This window comes from Mytilus galloprovincialis, chromosome 1, assembly GCF_965363235.1.
Source record: "Mytilus galloprovincialis chromosome 1, xbMytGall1.hap1.1, whole genome shotgun sequence".
NCBI lineage: Eukaryota > Metazoa > Mollusca > Bivalvia > Mytilida > Mytilidae > Mytilus > Mytilus galloprovincialis.
The window spans coordinates 4,058,901-4,075,003 of NC_134838.1; the positions used below are offsets into that span (position 1 = coordinate 4,058,901).

Consider the following 16,103-nt stretch of genomic DNA (forward strand, 5'->3'; position numbering starts at 1 on the left):
TTTTTACAGGAGATGCGTTTGCTTTTCAATTATAGCTCTAATAACGCTTTCAAGAAGTTGTCGTTTAAAATAAATTATTAACTTTACATTTGATTCGCAAGTTAGTTTTCTCTTGAGAAATCATTCTTTCAATAGGCCTGAAATATATATCTATCTCACCTACGCTTAAATCGTTAAAAGCTTTTTCTCAAGGAGGCATATGATACTTGAAAAAAAATTCAATGTTAAAAGCTAATAGAGACATCCAGAAACTAATTATAATTTTTTTTCTAAGACTGGAACGATAAGTCGACGTATGTATTGTGGGAAGCGTAAGGCGGTCTGCGTCAATAGTCACGCCCTGTTATTGGCAATTCCATATAAAAGTAAATTTCTGTAGATTACCGATACACGAAAAGATCAAAAAAGGACTACATACAATTAACTTTATATCATTGGCATTAACAGCAACAGAAGAGGAGTAGAACAAGACATAATTGGAACCGTAAGTAATAACTTTCTCTATTTAAAAACAAAGTGCCCTTTGAAAAAATAATACTTTTTTTGCAATATTTTAAAGGGACTTCTTAAGACCAAGATGTTTTTGAAATACATTTTAGTTTTATGAACATTCATACGTTTAATAAATATTCAAACGTTTAATAAACTTTCATACTTTTAATAAACTTTCATACTTTTAATAAACATTCATACTTTTAAAAAACATTCATACGAAATCATTAATAACATACTTATAATAAAAAGGACCCATACTGTTGGCATAGAAACATACAGAAAGAGAAAAACAGAAAATTGATTTGATTAATTGAATCGTAAAAATCATTTACATATTTGTAACATATAATATTTGCCACCAATGTGCAATTTATTAATCAACTCAAAATTTCTTTTTTATTGGACATTATTTTTTATCATTTATCTAAATATCTCAACCAAATAAAATTCCAAAGGTAAAATAAATTGTTCGGACAACAACAATGGGTAGCAAACCGACAAGTTCTTTCCAAAAGAAAACATCAAAAGACCACTGTTGAATTGTGAAATGAAAGTTTAGATAGTAAAAAAATATTTAACATGTACTAAGTGTTTAGCAAAGTATGTTGGATGGCACATGTATAAAATTTCAGTTATTTACTAAGTCTAATACAAAGAAAAGGTTATTTATTACAATATATGTTAATTATTTCAATACAATATAGTTTAAAGTTTTTTTTAAACGCGAATGGTTAATGACATCTTATGAACATGCTTTTTTTTTAGTTCACTGTATGCAACCATTTGGTAGTCTTCGTTAGTGATGATCTATATCACCTAGAAGTCTCCGAAAGGTTTTTAATCATTTACCTTATTCCTCATTTTCCCAACAATACCAAGATTATTAATAAAAACGTGTCATTCTTTATCATCCACGAGGCTATGTCAGATGGCACTGACATGTTATTGAATAGTATAATAAAAACAATACCGAACTCCAAGGAAATTTCAACATGAAAAGTCCTTACAATTGTCAAAAGGCAATAACAAAAGATCAAACACATCAAATAAATGGAAAACAACTGTCATATTCTAATCTTGGTAAAGGAATTTCATTGTGTGGGAAAAAAAATATTTGTAATTTTATTTCCATTGGAACAAATATCACAGTATGTATTCCTTGTGTAATAACGGTTATAGGATATTTATTCCAACCGGAACACATATTATTGCATAGTTTATAACAAAGTTTCAAAAGGGAACTTTTGTTAGGTGGAATAAATACACGTCGAAAAATACTTACTTGTGATTAAGTTTTAACTTCATAAGGCAAAGCTTATCATATATGTATTTATTGTGTGTAGTTCCTTTTGGTCATATTACTCTTTGAAATTTTCGTTTCGTATACATCCTTGGCTTTCAAATATTCGACTTAAAGTGTTCCTAATAAAATTAAGGTACATCCAGAAACGCGGTTTGGACGAATGACATTTTTTCAAAATGCTATTAGACATCTTGTTTCTTTCTGTGAAGTACTATCCTGTTATTTCCAACACAGAGTATATTCAATGGACATCTATCAATAAAATAGAAAATATACTTTTTAATTTGTTTTTTTTTATAGATGTCATGACTAATAGTCCGATACTCCCCATTATTTTATATGAATCACCTGAAATCATTTTTTAATATGGAGTTTGCATAATTTCTTGTGATTTTTTTTTTTTAATAAATTCCATGTTTATTCTGTACTTTAATTTTAATGGTCTGTGCGACACTATACACTTTTTAATACAAAGAAGATAGCATTTATTCAATAAAATGTACTGTGCGGCTTACAACACTATTTATACAGAATACATTGTATGGAAAGTGTTATGAATCTCTTAAACGATTAAAATACAGAATAAACATGTATTTTATCAAAAAGTTCAAGGAAAAAAAAAATTATGCAAGTTTCATATTAAAACGAATGGAAACCAACTGTCTTCTTGACTTGATACATGGTAAGATATGTTTTTTTCTTCTCAATATTATACGAGCAATAAATGTACCTCAAAGGAGACAAACATATCTCATTGGAAACTCTCTGAAGTAAAATATCTCATTGGAAACTCAGTAGTAATATATGGCATTGGGAAATCTCTGTGGTAACACATATTAGTGGAAACTCTCTACAGCAAAGAGAAAGTCGCTACAGTAATATATGACACAGGAATTCACAATAGCAATACATATATCACCAGAGAGCCGTCACTGCAATACATCTCGTTTGAAATCATTCCTGCAGTTTATCTCGTTAGAAAGTCTTTCCTGGAATAAATTCAATTGGAAAGGTTAACACGTTGGTACAAGTACAGAGTTGAATAAAGAATGAAAAGTACGAAACATGTGTAATGAAAAGAAAAATAAATGTTGAAAAAAACATCATCAAGTACCAAACTGACCTGAGTCAAAAGAAATCTAGAAACGGCACAATCTATTATCACAGAAATACTGAACTTATCGAACGGCCAATGAGTGGAGTATTATAACTTTTAAAAGCATGATAACTGGAAGGCTTAGTGTATAGTATCCATTTGTCACTGCATTATTATGTCATACGAATGCATCTACTGAAATAGTGCTGGACAATATAACACTGAAAATTATACATATATCCAACTAATCAATTTAAAGTAGTATATTTTGTCTTAGAAATTAAATCACCAGAGTCAAAATGAAGGACGGGGTGACAAAAATAGATCGGATAAAGATTAACCTTTTTTCTACAGTTAAGAATTTCAAATGAATATCTGATTGTACAAATACATTCGAACAATTCGAACAATGACTCTATATAAAATCATTGTATGATTGTTTTGTTTTCTATCATCTTAATAAAATAATCCCACATTGGCCCAACAGGCTGTTGGTATTTTAAATCAAAAATGTCAATCAGTTTAATGAGCCTCTAAAGAAATATATTATTACGCCAAAATGATTTAGGACGTGGATAAGCTGTTAGTCTAAACAATAAAATATTTTATGTCTTTTTGAGATATGTTTTCTATTTGAATTTTGAGATAAGCCTGATTTTTAAAATAATATTTTACGAAAGTTAGACTCATGAGAATATCATACTTGGTTAATATTAGGGCGGTAGTCTTATGATAAGTTAAAGAGATTCGAACCATCTTAAAATATATCGGTTATATCGGTTAATAGGCTTCTGAACTGTTTAAGCATTAAGTTCGTTTATTAACTGCAACTGGTCGAAATATATAACGGATGGCATCTTCGTTAAACAAATTTTATAATAAAAAATTAATTGGTTCACATGTATAACATCAGATGACAACACAATTGTTCATCACTTTCTAAACTATCAATACAGAGAGATTAAAAGTACTATCTTCATGAAAACCCATCCTATACAAAGCTATCGTAGGGTTTTGTTGTTGATAAGAAGATGCAAACACGTTAATAGATCGAGAAATACTTTCATTTTTTGAAGGCGAAAATTTTGTAAGAATCAATAAGTGAACAGCAGTAAAAACTCCTTTAAAATCTATTATTACAAGGTTTCATTGAGCGTTCAGAATCAAATGTAAAAATAAGCCCTTTAATGTGTTTCAACAAGTTACGATTTCCGATCAATAACTGCTCCCAGAGCTCAATATCAGAACATATTACAAGTTTATACCTTATGTGTTATTAATATCTCGAATGGTGCATGATAAAATTATGGTGTCATAAGGAAATACGGTGCTAAAGCTTATGAGCATATCTGTAAATGTGTCTGTTACAATCCCCTATAGGGTTCCCTGTTCATAGAGATTGAATGTTTCTGTTAAATATGAAAAAGAAAAGTGCTTAGAAATTTTAACGAAACAAGCATTTCTCACGGTGGTATATGTCTCACTTCTAGGAAAGACATTTAGCGTACATTGACTTCATTTATCAAGTTCGTGAAAAATTGACCACGGGCTTGACAACAATCCTGATAATATTTTTGACAGATTTATTTCAAAGGCTGGTCACAAAAACGAAATAGTCTATGAAAAAAAACCAGTAAACTTATTTAATAGGTATTGAACCAAATATGTTATTAACATGGAAATAAATTAAATATGAATCAATCTATACGTTATATCTACATGTATATAACATGTTACCTTCTTAAAGTGACCAAATGTACCAGGCTTATAATTTGATACGCCAGACTCGCGTTTCGTGTACATAAGACTCATCAGTGACGCTCAGATCAAAATATTTAGAAAGCCTAACAATATAAAGTTGAAGAGCATTGACGAAAAGTTATGCCAAATACGACTAAGGTAATCTATGGCTGGGATAAGAAAATCCTTAGTATTTCGAATGATTAATACTTTTCCAATCAGTAAATTTATAAAAATGACCATATAAAAAAAATTGATATTCATGTCAACATCAAAATGCTGACTACGGGGCTAAAGCAGGTAAATGTCCAAAATGTATTATTACCTATTATTTGCTCGTTCTCATGATCGACAATGCATTCGACAACAATTTCAATGCAAGTGACAGTGATGTGAACTACCTGTTAAGTGTAATTACTAATGGCGCTACCGATATATTTCAATGAAATTATTTCTAGGCTCTTTAGGTCATAATACTTTTAGATGTCAAGTGCCTTAATGCAATGTTTGTCAAACTGATCTCAAAACGACACTGTGTTATAAAAGTTTATCTTACACAATATGGACAATTACTATTTATGTACATAAAATAAGTTTGCACAGTGATTCCTATGTACACTGTTTTCTTGAATAACCTGACATTCAATACAATAATACACCAATTTCCGGTTGAAATGTCGGGCATTTCCGTCAATATTCGAGGACATCTTGGTTTTTCGTAACGTTCAAGAGCTGTGTAAACAGTTGGATATTTAGCAAAGAGGATAAATTCCAGAACAATACAATTGACTATTATATTGAATTGGTCACGTGACATGATATAGTTATACTTAGTTTTTACCGTCATTTCAACTTTGGCAGACCGGCAAAAAATAAAAAAACTAATAGTGCATTTCAACTGTATTGGTTCCATTTAATGTCGTATTTTCTGTTTGACGTTCCAGAATAATATAATATTCAAATGCAAAAAAAAATTAAATGTAATTTAGAAGCAACTCATGATAAACGATTTATTTTACTACGAATCTGATATTTTTACTTAACAGTCCTTGCTACAACAAACCCAATGATGTCTTCTGACAAAAAATACTTATACATATAACATCAAATGCTTTCATTGTGGCGTTCAAAATTACCAAATATTGTATCACCAAGCATTACGAAAAATATTAAATTAGCTTAAAAGTTTATATATGTATATTTACGATTATATATTTCCTAAAGAGTCTTAGAATGTCTTTGTTCTGTGTATTTGGTTCCAAGAGACAACAACTTAATATTATTAAGAAAAGAAAAACTCGCTCATGTGAATCAGGTGAAAATCATTTAGTAAATCAATTGGTCTCAGGGGAGAAACTTTCCATCGTTCATATTCAGTCATTTCTTCAGGCATTAATGAGAATCAAAGAAAAACTAGTTAAACGACATCTTTTTATTTGGAAACAAAATAAAATTCTTATCCAGAATTTATATTTATAATAAATTTTGACTTCAAGGACATTCAACATAGTTGAAGCAAACAAGAGTACAACTTGAATATTAAAATATTTATTACAACAATTCATCTCAATTCATTAACGAGCAACAAGAACGAAAGAGTTCTTTATTGTGATTTATTATGATTTCTTATTTTAATACATGAATAACTAATAAGCAAATATAAAAAGCCAATTTTGTCAACAGATTCCTATTTAATATTTTGACATTGTCAATAATCTCGATTCATTTACAGCAAAATTATATCGCCCAGGACGGAAGCAATTAGATAGACGATAATATATATGTATATATATCGACTAAACATGTGTCACATTGATATCAACCAGGAAAACATGTCCTTTAATAATAACAGTATATTCGATGTGCTTAATTTAACTTGATTCTCAATTTAAGGCTAACATGACCAGAATGGTAATTACCAGTGATGATCATCCAGTTAATTAGAAAGTTTATTAGATTTATGTGTGGCATTATATGACAGATATTTCACACATTCAATAATATTTTCACACTTCTTCTCTATTTACAATGGAGGAGGTTGTCATAGTCACCGAATATCGCGTTATACTTTAAATCAATTAGTAATTTGGAAATACTATTAAAAAAACTATCGTCCTCTATATTTCTGCAATAAAACATTGTAAGAGTTCATATGTTTGGTGTTATAAAATCATCGAAACATAATATTGTTCTTTGATTAAGTTTTTGTTCAAATTATCAACATTCTGCTTTAATTCAAATGTCAAAGTCAAATTAAAAGGTTTACTGCTGCAAACATAAGGAAGTTGATATGTCACTTATAACATTAGCGGTACTCTACCAGATGCGCATTTGACAATAAAAAAGTATAACAAAAATACCGATCTAACTCCAAGAGGCAAATTCAAATAGGGGACGTCCATAAAATTAGTATGAATTTATAGAGATACTCGATGCCAGAATATTTCATAACTCGAACATAATTAAAAACATTAAAAACCATATTTTTTTTTAAAAAATCGGGCCAGGAATCAGAGCTTTGCATGAAAGAGATATATTTCTATATTTAAAATAATTCCAAAATTTTGTAACACCAAATTTCAATACACAATATTAGTACTTTCATGCCAATACCGAAGTACTCTTAACAGTTGATAAGACAAGTTACAGAATCCTCATTTTGTCTCCATCTAAAAACTTGACTTTTCATTTGTTATACTATACATAATTATTGAATTTAAGATATATTTTCCATCAACAACCGTAGGCTCTCACGAGAAACGATATGGCTTCTTTTGCTTTCAATTGTTAAAGGAAATGAATAATTGGACGAAGAATAACTAAATAATTGAAATTTATTTCTTTTCTTTAAAATAAGTGTAACAACCATACAAAAGTTGTTAGTTAATTCGCATTGCTAGAGGAGTAATTCATTCTATATTGAAAATAATTAAGCTAGAGTGAACGATGTTGAAAATGGAGTCTTCACTTAAAGGGCATGTTAATTAAATACCTTTTACAAATTTACCGATTTACTTCCCCCAACGCCTCTTAAGGATAGCATGCATTTTTTTTATAAAGCTTAAAAAAAATACAGTGTTAAGGAACTCTGCCCACTGATGATTTAACCAGATCGTTGATTTGACTAAATGTTAAAGTAGCATGTCTCATTAATCAGTATCAAAAATCACTACCATCCAAACACGGACTTTATTGACAGTTAAACATACGATTGTTTAAATATTTACTAACTTAGCATGTGTGAATTGAAATCAAATAATACTACAAGCTTTTCACTAAGAAATAATGTTTATTGGAAATTTGAATGATCTAATAAGTCATCGAACTAATATCTTGTCAATTGAACCTATAACATTTCTACTATTAAATCAATTCAATCACAACTAAGATAGGCCAACTAATATCAGATGCAAAGACCTTCTCTAAAGAAAATCATAAATTTATACATATACATATATAAACTACTCACTACTGAAATCTAATTGACTCATCATATATCCTACAATAACTCTATAAATAAGGAATAGTATAGACTAAGACACATTCATATATGTCGAAAACAAGTCTTAAAGACATACATTGATCAATTCGCTATCAAATTGTATCACTTTAATAAAGGATAAACATGAGGCAGTTGTATTCGTAGATATAAGTTTCAATGTTTCTGAATTCTTGCGGTTTCTAAATTTTTGAAAGAACTGATGACATGTCCATAAGACATATAGAATTAACCACATACTACCTAGGAAAAGATCGTCGTATTCAAGTCCTTGAGAATCAGAAACAATAACCGGAAGACCGAATGATAAAAGTCAGATCAATGCATGGCATCGATGGAATGACTAATATAAAAATATGGTTTTTAAAGTGAATTCATTCAAAGGAGGGTTAAGTAAGAAGATACCATACGACAATTATAAGCCGGAAGTCAGAGAAATACCTACGCCATGAAACATTATCAAACAGTGACCTAGACATATAAACAAATTAGAGAATCTAATGCGCAAAGAAAAAATATTTCCTATGTTTTTTAAGATCACGAGGGAAAATTGAGTGAGTGGTAACTAAGTTCAGACAAATTAGTATGAGGAAGTAGTGTTTTTAATGATTTCAACCTGCTTTTTTCACATTCAGTAGAAGTATACTGAGAAGCGTCACCAATATATGACTGCTATTTTTCAGTCTCTGTCTCTACGATCTAAGTCGTTACCATAGCACATATGACTTAGTTATAATCAGACTCTATTTAACAAATCCTTAGTGTAATAGCTCTTTAGGTGACAAATTGCATTACAATAGTGTGAACTCAGTTTATTGCTTCAAATTTGTCTTCATAAAATCGTTGTAGCAATGCCAAACCTAATTATGCTATTCCTGGTTTCTGAAGTTTTCAAACTTGTAATCGTATTACAGATCTGTCACCATACACACACACACATTATCCTCAGTGGATAGAACACAGAAATGGACGGTATTTGAAAAATAAATTCCGAAAGCAAGTGCCGTTTAAAAGATGATACACAATTTTAGACAAATTAAGCATACATGCTCCATATAACATTTACAGACACATAAGTGTGACCCACGTATAACTTTTCAATATTTTAATAACGCTGTTTCTTATCTAATTTTTAAATTTACCCAGATTGTTTAATTCTTAAATATTGTTTGCAAGAACAGCTTTTATACCATGGAGCGAGTGTGTTGATATCATAGAGATAGGCAATGAAATCTGGAAAAACGAGATGTCCCAATCACAAATTTTCACTGAGATTCTATCTTTTACATATGTATTTGTTTTTATAGTAATTAAGATTATAAAAGTGTTGACTGCCGTTTCCCTATTTTTAAATAAAGGTAACAGTAGTATACCGCTGTTCAAAATTCATAAAGCGGTAGAGAAAAAACAAATCCGGGTTACAAACTAAATTTGAGGGAACTGTATCAAATATAAACTACGACACAACAGAGACACAACACCGAAATGTAACACACAGAAACGAACTATAATGTAACAATATAAAAAAGGAGATGTGGTATGATTGACAATGGGACAACTGTCCACAAGAGACCAAAATGACACAGACATTAACAACTATAGGTCACCGTACGGCCTTCAACATTGAGCAAAGGCCATACCACATAGTCAGCTATAAATCAGTTGAAAAAGGCTTAACTCATAAGATGGACAAAAATACAAGTGGCCATTTTCCTGACTTAGTACAGGGCATTTTATGAAAAAATGGTGGGTTGAACCTGGTTTTGTGGCATGCCAAACCTCCCGCTTTAATGGCAGTGTTAATTATAACATTAAAATGGCAACATTACACGACAGGGCTACAATAAATAAATTGTTATCAAATACTATAAACCATCTTATTTTCGCGAACGATTAATTTTCACGACTTTCGCAAGTAGAAAAATAACGTAAAAGTAAATCGTCGAGAATATGTAAAACTTTGATCTTTTCTTTGTTTCGTTCTTTTTGTCTTATAGTTGATGTGTTTCTCTCGGTTTTAGTTTGCATCCCGTATTGATCAGCAGTATACTACTGTTGCCTTTATTTGACATTTTTTTTTATAATGGCTGTTTGCTTTTTTCAAACATCGTTGTCAATATAATGGAACTGTATGTGACTTAAATTCGAGTGAAAGGTTTAGCTACCTATAAAACCAGGTTTAATTCAACATTTTCCACATAAGAAAGGCCGGTACTGAGTTAGGAATATGTCAGTCATTTGATGTGTATGAACATTCATTTTGCTTGTGATTAGGAACTTTCCGTTTTCAATTTTCCATGTCGGTATTTTTGTCATTTGACTTTTTATTCAGTTAATAATTTAGAACCATGTTAACTTATGAGCTTTAAATTTGATCAAATAATATAGTTTCCATGGTTTAGGTTGGTTTTATAGATTTGTAAACATGAGTAGGATCAGTAAGAAATGTTTAGTGTTGCTAAGATATTTGTCTTAGTGCAGTCTGTCATACGATGATGGTCGATAGTAGATTTGTTTGTTTTTCGGATAATATGAGGAGTTTGTCTTTCATGGCCCAGTTATCAGTTTTAGAATATTGAATTCAATCCTAAGAATTACTTAAGATGGTAATCAGCAGACGACTAGAATTGCATTTGTTTAACCACGTCTTTTGTCCCTAAAAATGCATTTGTTTGAACACGACTTTTGTTCCGTGCACATTGTCATTAGCATTACTCAATCCTTTCATTTCATTTTAATACCATAGAACGAGCACTTTTATCACTATCAAAATACATGTATCGTGAAATGCGAAATAACCAAAAGGACTGCTTAAGATGCAATTCTACAAGGGGATCGTCTTGATGAAAACTAACAAATACATTTATATGTATCTATGATTTTTCTTTTATGTTCTTTGTAAGTGTTTGGTAAATATGTATTAACATCAAATTAGGAAATCTTTACGATTTGATGTCAAATGTCATTAAATAACGCTTCTCTGATTGTTCTACTATGCTGTCTGTAAATTATTTCCGGGTATCCAAAATTTTTATTTAGTTAAGTATTTGATCTTTTTCTGAAAATTGATGTGTAAGAGGAATGTTTACAGAGCTTAAGAGGCATATGGTGTAAAAAATATTTTTAGCGTATTATCGTACTCAATTGAAATGTAATCAATCCATGAAAACCACTTTGCCCAAGTCATGTTCCCTTTTTTGATCCCCATGACAACAAAGGCGCTGTTCTTCATAGCCGATTTTGTAGTAAAATAACAATAAGTCCACATATTGAATAAATATTAAATGGTTTTAATTGTTATCTTTACTTAAATCGTTCCATTATCTGACTACTATCAATCCGTTAACTGACTCCAGAGTGCAGAAGATTATTGAGCAAAATGCATAATTGTTAAAAGGACTAAATTCAATAATACATTGTATAGGTGAACAGACGACAACATGTAAAAGAGATAACAAAAGCTAGCATGAATTACACCGTTTAAACCCGCGTATAGAAATATGATCAACATAAAATGTTTAGGTAAAACATTTAGGCACTTATTGAGGGAATTGTTATCCGTTTGTGCTGCATATGTTAATAATTCTTGATGTTTATATGTTAATACGTAGGACACATGTTTTGATGTGCGAGATATGTAAATATGCAGCCACGTGTTTTGCTGTGCGGTATATTAGATACGTAATTCAGCTACGTATCTTATATACCGCACAGCAAAACACAGACACAACCAATCGGAACATTGATGTTAAATCCGGTTTCTCTTCTGTACACATTGCAGGATAAAATGTCTTTACCTCTTCCTTATTTACCCACGTTTGACTAAAGATATACTTAGCCAAGGCATATATTACCTTAGCCGAATTGGCACAACGTTTTTGGAATTTTTGGTCCTTTAACTTTGCACTTGTTTGGCTTTCTAACTATTTTGATCTGAGCGTCACTGAAGAGTCTTATGTAGGCGAAATGCTCGTTTGGCGTATTAAATTATAAGCTTGGTACCAAGTCATGAAAATGGCCATTGTTACATTATAGTTTGTTTCTGTGTGTGTTACATTTCGCTGTTGTGTCTTAGTTGTGTCGTGGTTCTCTTATATTTGATACGTTTCCCTCAGTTTTGGTTTGTTACCCGGATTTGTTTTTTCTCTATCGATTTATGAATTTTGAACAGCGGTATACTACTGTTGCCTTTATTGATAACTATTTTGAAATGACAGTAATTATTATCCAAATATCTCCACAGTTGATACGTTTGGTAGAACTTGCATATTTGATTAATTGTTTTCGTCCTGCATTTGTATGATGCATTTTCCTTGACCTTTACGCAAACATATATCAGTCAATCAACAATGACAACCGATATTTAAAGCATGCAGCATGCCTTGAAACTTTGATAATCATTCATGAAGTTTTCTTTAGAACATATGCAAATAATGAATTTATTTATGGAATGTACAACTCTTTCGATGTTTAAGATACAGATTTCAGAACCAACTGTTTCACAAGCTGAATACTAAGTTAACGACAAAACAGACAATTATTCGCTCATCAATGTTTACTTTCCTTCTTTTGAACGGTGATTGTCCTTTTGGTCCCTTCTTACGGAGTGTATATATTCCAAATAGCATAGCCCGTGTCTTAACTGACATTTTTAGGTTTCAATGATCGTAATCTATATGATTGATATGTAAAGTATTTAGTCGGGGATACTGTTATTGGGTATTGCATAGTAAATCTCTTCTTAATTCGTACATAGAGTTAAAGACTATGATTGGAAGATTGGCTGTACCTGTAGACGTATTATTATAAACTGGATATCAAAACCCAATTTTGTTTTTCGGCACTGTTGTTATTTGAACTCACAAAAAGAGATATGATCCATGTAAACTATCTGCCGGGTAATTTGAATAAATGACATCCTGTAGATATACTTATCTTTTGGCATTGGTCAAAGTTACGCTTTGTTGATATTGTTTATATTTTTTTTCAGCTAAATCAGTCTGATGATTTCCGATTGATATATCTGCTGGTAAGCAGTTTCTTCTTATAAGTTGAAATTGTGATTTGAACAGTTGTTAGTAGTAGGGAGTAATCTTAAACCAATACGGGTGTATTTTTGTCATTTTATCCGTCTTTGTACCTGGTATAGATCTGATGAGTCAAATCCTTTCAATTGATTTAATACTGACTTTTCTTCTAATGTTTTGATTTTACGCAATTTTCCCACGAAATGCGACATCAATCTACGGAACTGTTTAACAATTTGTTACCCCGCTGCCTTATATAACTTACTAAACGGTTCGGGTTTTGCATATATTGATTGCCATTACGGTGCCCTGGAGTTATTTACACCCTTGACCTTCATTCTTTGGTGGATGGATGTCTTTTTAATCATATACCACAACTCTATATATCTATTCTTATATTCAAGAAAATGTTCCAAACTTTTGTTGTATCAAATTTCGCAAAAACAATCCTAAAAGTTCAACGATAATGCAAACAAAAAAATTACTAGTACTTGTATTTAAAACAGAGTATTAACAAAATTTATCACATATGATATAAGGCGCAATCAAGCACTTAGTCTATTGACTTTAGTTTCCTGTCAATTTTTGATAAGGTGAAGTAAAGCAAAAACATTGATTTCCATTCGTTTGATGTGTTTGAGCTATTTGATAAAGGGCTTTTCTTTAAGAATTTTCCTTTGAGCTCGGTATTTTTGTTATTTTACTTTTTATTCCACCAATGCTGACCATCTAAATGGAGAAAAACGGACTACTCTCCTCTATTGTCTACTTTGAACAAAATGCGCCAAGTTGACGTTGTTCATATAAAATCTTTTCAAATACATTTCATTTTGTAAGTACATTCTGATATATGATTTTGTGTTCTCTATGGTGTTAGAAAACATTTTACCCTGCTGATTTCCATTAGTAGAGGAGTCAGTTTTCACTCGTTTGCAGACTTTCATCTGATGATTCGTTCGTAAATGAACCCAAACAAAAGGAGTTAATTATCTGTTCACGGAAAACCTACAAGAACATTGTTCAAGAATGAATTCAATAATCATGGAAAAAGCATAAAGAAAAATAAATAAACGATAGTTATTAAGTTAGTTGTCCCCAACAGGGTTCCTATAGCAATCGTAATATCAGAGTATAAAAAGTAAAATCACAAAAATACTGAACTCAGAGGAAAATGAATTCGGAAAGTCCATAATCACATGGCAAAATCATATAACAAAACGCATCAAAAACGAATGGACAAGAACTGTCATATTCCTGACTTGGTACAGGCAGTATGACAATGCTGTATTTAAGGAGTTGTCGCCTACGATTGGAGATTTGACGGTCACGAAGGCAGTATAACTTGACACAAGATTTAAACGAAAAAAATCTTATCAAGCTGTCATCTTATTTTAAAACGGCATGTCAGTTGTGAATGTGACGTTAAATTAGAGTCAAATAAAAAAATATCTTGCATATTAATAGCATTATCATTACAGCTGTACAGGAATAGTAATCGTGCAAAATTAATTGTAACCGAATTGATGTGAAAACAAATAAACAAGTTAAACTCATAACCAATACATTCTAATGACAAGAAAAGACAAAATATTGGCTGCATAAAAAAATCCAAAATCCATAGCAGAATCGGGAGACAAAAACTAATAATTTAGCTAACGTAATAAATGTTAAACGAATGTCATATTTCTATTGTATCAAACTTGTTTACTATATCTATATATATTGAATACAAGACAAAGAATTAAAACATTTATACAATAAAGATGGTATTGGGCGTCATATATAATAAGGAACTTCTTTGTACATTCTTTTTGAAGTCTTAAACTATCGCCAGATAAATATACAATATTATGTTTATGTCAAAATTAAATTAATTTTTTTTTTATATCTGAACTCTCTGAGTATATTTCCCTTGTCCGTCTATTCATCTAACAAACATTTTTGTCACACTGTTTACTGCAGATACTATTGACAAGATAGCATTATATTTTGCCAACAGCTTGACGGTGTTGATCTGGAAGGTTTATACAAACTTCTGATCTATCAGACAAGTTTAAACTGTTTTCCAATAGTTGGAATTTTTCGATATCATTTTTTCGAACAAAATTTCGTCACACTTTTGTGTAATCGAACTGTATGCGACTGTCATACAAGTGAGAGGTTTAGCTAGCTTCAAAACCAGTTTAAAACCAGTTTGAATCATTTTCTACACAAGGATATGTCTGTAAAAGGTCAGTTGTCATCCATTCGTTTGATGTTTTTGAGCTTTTGATTTTTCCATTTGTTAAGGGAAAATCCGATTTGAATTTTTCTTGGAGTACGATATTTTAAATATTTTTCTGCTGAACAGAATGACGTCATACTTGATCAGCAGCACGATATTGATGCGTTGTAACATTTAGCCATTTTTGGATCTGCCTCAGAGGGGCCATTTTAAAAACATGTTGAATTAATTTATTATTTTTCAAGTCACAGGCTTTGTATGCATGGCATGATAAGGTGAATATGATTTGAAGAAAGTAGTTTAGAAAGTGATTTTAAGGTTGATATGCAGAAACATTTAACTGTTCGGTAATAACTTATTCATTCAATGATTTTATTAGTAAAACAACTAAACTATAATTGGATTAGAAAGGATTCTTGAAAACACAATTCCGTTTGCAAAGTTACAGATCATAATATCTACACACGTTGATGTCATTTGTGAGTAAATACAATCTTAATAGTTATTCACTAGTATCCAAATATCATCTTTTCAATCTGCACGTTATACTGTTCATTTAAAGGCATAAAGATAGAGTTATGAAATTTGAGCTCAATATATGCCTCGCACTTAGTTAACAAATTGTAGTATAAAATGTGAAAAAAAATAGAAAATTACAATATTTAATCGAATTTTAAGCCGGTTTTGCTTAATTTTTGTCTGACTGTATATTTTGAACT

The 16,103-nt window shown here is 30.7% G+C and overlaps 1 protein-coding gene across 1 annotated transcript in view; it reads left to right on the top strand.

Annotated features, from left to right (window-relative positions):
* Positions 1–325: 325 nt before the first annotated feature.
* The window catches only part of LOC143063416 (uncharacterized), a 33,141-nt gene continuing 17,363 nt past the window's right edge, over positions 326–16,103 (top strand). Inside the window, exon 1 of the mRNA XM_076235559.1 lies at positions 326–484. The gene's annotated coding sequence lies outside the window, so the exon portion shown is untranslated. The remainder of the gene's footprint in view (positions 485–16,103) is intronic.